We start from the raw sequence: 6,590 nt of genomic DNA, 5'->3' as shown, positions 1-6,590 counted from the left end.
AATTTACGTACGCTTTAAAAATATTCTGGCTTTGGTTTTACAATTGTTTGGCTGATGTATACGTTGTATGTAGGAATATATGTTTACAAACATGGCATGTATTTCAAGGTTATTACACCTGTTGAGAACATAGTTGTTTTCCATCTCCAGAAGAGCGTGTTGTTCGAATAAAGCGTGTCTTAAAACTGAACACGACTCGTAAATAGGCATACGCCATTTTCGATATTACTATCTACGATATCAGCACCAGGGTATCCTCTTCGCATTCGTTACACCTGACTGCTTTATTGTCACGGGTATCGGCGTGGAATGGGGACCCGTGTTCGTACTGGTTATCGTGCATTACCTTTGTTTACTTTTTATTGAAGTAACGTGTATTTACAAGAGTTCGTTTATACAGTACCAACCAGACCCAACCTGACACCTAACCAGTCCCAGAAAGCAGTCCCCGGGACTGCTTTGGGACCGCTGTGGGACTGCTCTGGGACTGCTCTAGAAAGCAGACCCAGCAGTCCCAGCTGTCCCTGGGACTGCTTTGTTCACTCATGCGTGAAAAAGGTTCTGAGTGGCATGATAGCTCCGCCCCTTGTGTATTCTGAATTTGCAACTCCCTGTTGTTGTTTTGTTTACCTTTTGCAGAGAGGTGTTTAAGATTAAAAAAAAAAAAAAAAAAAAAAAAACAAACAAACAAACAAACAAACAAGTATTTCTTACAAAAATTAAATAAGTAGAGATAGTTAAACATGTAATTACTAAATGTCTTCAGGGGCTGTAAATTTACACAATCGTAGTCTAGAATTAATTTTATTTTTTACAAATGAAAGAAGTTAAAAAGGAAGTCAGGGAATGATTTCTTATCCCTTGAAATAAACTTCAATACAGGTGTTTGGAAAAAAAATTATCTAGGCCTATTTAATAAACTAATGTTGTCAAATTATGTATTCAAAGTTTGTATTAACACTATTTAAAAAAAAAACAAAAACAACTTGTCATTTCAGTAAGATATTCAGAGGGACGTACTGTACTGGATTTTTTTCTTAATTGAAAAAACTAATACCATGCTTAAAATAGAGCACTCCATGCTATTTTTTACCGCACTCAAATAAGACCTAATAATTTATTAAATGACCATAAAATAAAATTATTCTACCATTCTTCTGTTACATAATCAATGTGAACAATTATTGGGGAATTTATTTATGAATTAGTTTTTAATTTATAAACAAGTCATTAAAAGAGTACATTTATATATATTTAAAAAATAAACATTTGAAAATATCGGGAATCGTGACTTATTTCTTATTTGTTTTGTTTGTGTGTATCTGACCGATTAATAAAAAGCAATACAATTGTATAAAATGATGTCAACACCTGTGGTTTCAATCGCCTTTGGGCATACCCTAACAAAAGAAATACTATAGTAAACTATAGTCAACTATAGTTTACTATACTTAACTATAGTACCAAAGTAAAAACTTTGGAACTTTGATTTACTATAGTAAAAACTTTGGAACTTTGATTTACTATAGTAAAAACTTTGGAACTTTGATTTACTATAGTAAAAACTTTGGAACTTTGATTTACTATAGTGAAAACTTTGGAACTTTGATTTACTATAGTAAAAACTTTGGAATTTTGATTTACTATAGTGAAAACTTTGGAACTTTGATTTACTATAGTGAAAACTTTGGAACTTTCATTTACTATAGTTAACTATAGTAAACTATAGTTAACTATAGTTTACTATAGTGTTTTTTTGTTAGGGTAATCAGTAGATAGTCAACTGATGTTATTTGGGTATCAGTGTTACACATCACTGAACACGCTGGTCAACAATGACACTAATTTCAATCTATGTACTGCAAAAAAAATCTTTGTTTCAATAATTGTGTATAAATTTATTTCGGGATTAAATAATTTTGAATATAATCTGAGGGTTCCATTCGCGTGATTTACAGATGTACACTCGAACATTTATATAACAAAGTACTTAAAACTAAGAATTTAATGATAATTAAATAGGCAAGTCATTAGAAATAATCATGACTGAAATATAATACTCGGCAATATTTCACAAAAAATTTTTCAAAAGCGCCATTACTAAAGAAAAATGCATTCAGAGTATAGTATGGGAATCGGTCTTGCTCTATAAATATAAGATCTATTTAAAGCTAATTCTGGTAGAAAATAAACAATTCAAGTTTAATTTTCTATATACAAAATAAATATGAAAACCAATATCAATAACAGGAAAAAAAAGAAACTGATTTATTTTGGTGAAAAATAAATATACCAAATAGTTGTGTTTAAATATTCATGTTTTAATAGGTGTGAACATCTTCTTCGTTCAATAATTATTATTTGTTTCTACACGCGTACTGTAATTTTCTTAAAAGTTCAGAAATGACTGTAGCGTAAGAATTGTAAATAGTTGTTGATACTACTCAGAAAGAACTGATCATCAATTTCAACTGCCTTTTATAGTTACATTGTTTATTGGTAATCTCATTCTGAGTAAGCTCCACCCATTAAATTAATAAACCCCGCCCACTGGGACTGCTGGAACTGCTTTCTGGGACCGCTGGGACCGCTGTGGGACTGCTATGGGACTGCTCTGGGACCGCTGTGGGACTGCTTTAGCAGTCCCAGAAAGCAGTCCCCGGGACTGCTCTGGGACTGCTTTGTATCAGGTTGGGTCTGGTTGGTACTTTATACTGCACTGACCTGTGCAACTATTGTACGTTTCTTTGGTATCTTTCTCTCCTGCATTAGAATAGGTACACACTTATATTTTGTCGCTACGAAGTGCTGTATATCATACGTCTTTCTACACCGTGACGATTGATTACTCTGAACAGTGACCAAGTCAGCGACTTTTATAGGGGCCCTCGGATATAGCGAGAATCCAATCGAATATGGTTCTTGCTACTGAAACTTGTTTCAGTAGCAATACTTAAATGACAAATTCTTGGGGAAAAATATATAGTATTGAGGAACGTGTCGTCTGACCTTAAATTTTTTTATGATCAAAATTGTATTTTTTCCTAAGTGCCTCTGAACATGTTATTGAATTATTGTATAGCTCAATATAAAAAAAAAATAAAATTATTTACGCATTAAATTAACCTCATTTTCAAATTGGATCTAAATATTTCCTTGATTTTAAGATAACATGCGGAAATACACCTTTTTATTTTGAAAGAATGTTTGTCATGATATGGGCACACGTTCAAGGTTAGAAAATGCACTATATATATGAGGTACTATTACAATAATTTACTAGGTACAAATACAATAATCATGCAATTCAAGGTTTCTGATATTGTTGGCCACGGCAATGTTGAATTTAAAGCACAATAGATTATTGACATTGATTTATATTTAAGGCCTAAAAACCTTTTGCCTTACAAGAATTTGCTACAGAGTTGTGAAGAAAATATTAGGTGAGTGTCTGTGGCGTGACATGTGATTGAAAAACCTTAGCATATTTTAGAATATTTTCCTTTTTAACTTTACTACATATTCTCAAACCAACTTAATGAGTCCTGAGTTAAGAAAAAGGAGGTTTTACACATCTTAAGTTTATCTTGTTTAAATGTAGTTATTTAGGCATATGTACATTTTACAAATACAAAACTTCAAAAGCAAACGTCATTCGCCAGAGAGCTAAAGTCTTTTCAAAATACATTTAAAATTCAGACGTTTTTACAAGAATATATTGGATTGAGATAGAAAATTGATACAAAAAATAAAGATTAAAAAAAAGGTTTTTTTTTTTTTAAACATTTATTATTCTTTTCAATACCCTTTCCTTCAGCAAGTCCTTCAATCAGGCAATCGGATTTAAGAACGTAACTAACAATTCACTATTAGCAGTTCAAACCTCAAGTTTGCAATCCCGTAAGGATTAAACTAGGAGGAAAAAAAATTAAAAGACATTATAATGCAAAGTAATGTGGATAATAAAAAGCGTAATAACGCGACTTTAAAAAGTGTTATAACACTTTGAAAGCGTAATGTAAGAAAAAAGGGATTATGTCTTTCAAAAAGCGCAATAATGCAAAGTGAAGGGGTGTTACTATGCCTTTCTAACAGACGTAATAACACAAAGTAAAAAAAAAGAAGCGTAAAAACACAAAGGTTTTATAACGCGAAGTGTAGAGGCATTATCGAGTTTTTTTTTTTTTGAAAAAGCGTAATAATGTGAAATGGAAAGGCATTATAACATCTTTCGAAAAGGCTTCATAACACAGTTCAAAAGGCGTTAGGTGAAGGACTCATATCTTATTGGATCCATGGGGAGGATTTCACAAATATGGTAGATTAATTATTCATTATAATACTTCAAACAATTTACAACCAGATTTCCAGGGAGAAAGATTTTTAAAGGTATAATTTAATTTTAATGACAATATGTTACTAACTTTAGTCCTACTCTAACATGTGTCTAATGCATTCCATCAAAATGGATTTATCAATTTTGATGGGATTGAAGGGTCATTACTTCTTGTACTCATGCAAAAAGTTTGAACTTTTTCAATACTTGACCAGCTTATCCCCTGCTTGGGCCTTAATCTTGGACCCCAGGGTCATAATTTTCACAATTGTTGTGAGAGGGTTGGTTCATAATAGTTATGTGAGGAGAAGCACAGAAAAGTGTTTTAAAATATTACATGCATTGCATGAATAATGATGGCTTTGATTCCTCTATAATTGACGCCTTTCCACTTCGCGTTATTACTCCTATGTACAACTATCGTGATAACACTAGTTTCAATTAGCGTAATAACGTTCTTTCAAAGGTATAATAACGCTTTTAAAAAGGTGTAATAAAGTCTTTTCACTTTGTGTTATAATGCCCTTCCATTTCCTATTATTATACTCATTTTCAGAAGTCTTAATAACACTTTTTTTTTCTTTCGATGGCCTTATAATAAGCGTAATACAGCTTGTTCTTCTTCCCGTAAATACGTCTTTTGAAAAGGGTCAAAATGTCCTTTTTTATTATTATTTCTCCTATTTTGGCGTTATACTACCTTATTATTCTGCGTTTTTACGCTTTTTCAGTATTACGCCCTTTTACTTTTCGATATAATGCCCTTTCATTTTCTCACCTTATTTTGATACCAATTGGCTTTCTTAATCTAGAATACTGGTTGCCATTCAAAATTTTCAAATGTTTATATTACTCAATAGTCTCAATTAGACAAAATACGATCATTAAAGACCCCTACCTACATGCAGTTTGCGACTGATGTATTAGGATGGAGGCACAAATGGTCAAATACTACCAATGTGAAAAGTGGTGATATGTATGTAGTTTTGAAGATCCACCCTTTTATGCCTTCTTTATAAGTCCCCTACCGGTGAAACCGGAGGGGACTATAGGTTTCCTCTGAGTCTGTCCGTCCGTCTGTCCGTCCGTCTGTCTGTCTGTCTGTCCGTCTGTCTATCTGTCTGTCCCTCTGTCTGTCTGTCAGTCTGTCCCACTTGGTTTTCCGCACTTTTTTCCTAAACGCTTGCAGATATTGAGCTGATTTTTGGTATGTGAGTGTATCTTGATGAGTTACAGATCAAGTTTGCATTTCGTTCCGCTTCATTGATTTTTGACGGAATTACGGCCTTTTCAATTTTTAGGGGTTTTCCGCAATTTTCTTCTAAACGCTTGTAGATATTGAGCTGATTTTTGGTATGTGGCTTTACCTTGATTAGTTATAGATCAAGTTTGCATTTCGTCCCGCTTCATTAATTTTTGACGGAATTATGGCATTTTCAATTCTTAACGGGAACAGAACCAGATTACACTTGCCGGTAGGGGACTAGTATTGCTAATGCAATACTCTCAGAATGCTTGTTATAACAAGCATTCTAAGAGTATTGCATTAGCAATACTAGTCCCCTACCGGCAAGTGTAATCTGGTTCCCGTTCAAAATTGAAAATGCCATAATTCCTTCAAAAATCAATGAAGTGGAACGAAATGCGAACTTGATCTGTAACTCATCAAGATACACTCACATACCAAAAATCAGCTCAATATCTGCAAGCGTTTAGATAAAAAGTGCGGAAAACCAAGTGGAACAGACTGACAGACAGAGGGACAGACGGACAGACAGACAGACAGACAGATAGCTAGACGGACGGACAGACTCAGAGGAAACCTATAGTCCCCTCCGGTTTCACCGGTAGGGGACTAATAAGGGAGGCCCAGGTTCGATTCGCTGCTCTGCATCCAATCTGAGACATAAACAGAGGTAGTGACTGTTCCTTCGCCAAGAAGTGAAAGTTACAGGTCTTTCGGATGAGACCTCAAAAACCGAAGTTCCGTGTCACTGTGGGCGTTTGCACGATAGGGAACCCTTATTTCTCAATGGTCCTAGGTAAAAAGTGCAAGTCTAAATTTGAAGCCCTTCACTGGTGTAACTGGTATTTGGTTCTAAATGAGTAAAAAATTCTCGAGTGAGACGTACATGTAAAACAACATACAATCAAGTTTCTTTTGGAAATGCACATTTTATATGAGTAAGCAGAGGGTTTATGAACCTTAATTGATTAAGACAAAAAATGTGTTCTAATTAAATTTTAGTTTGTT

The sequence above is a fragment of the Saccostrea echinata genome, unplaced genomic scaffold (genome assembly GCF_033153115.1).
Source record: "Saccostrea echinata isolate AGI-Se365-2 ecotype Australia unplaced genomic scaffold, CSIRO_AGI_Sech_v1 ptg000035l, whole genome shotgun sequence".
NCBI classification, from domain to species: Eukaryota; Metazoa; Mollusca; class Bivalvia; order Ostreida; family Ostreidae; genus Saccostrea; species Saccostrea echinata.
The sequence above is the reverse complement of the archived record's forward strand: the minus strand, read 5'-3'. Positions refer to the sequence as shown.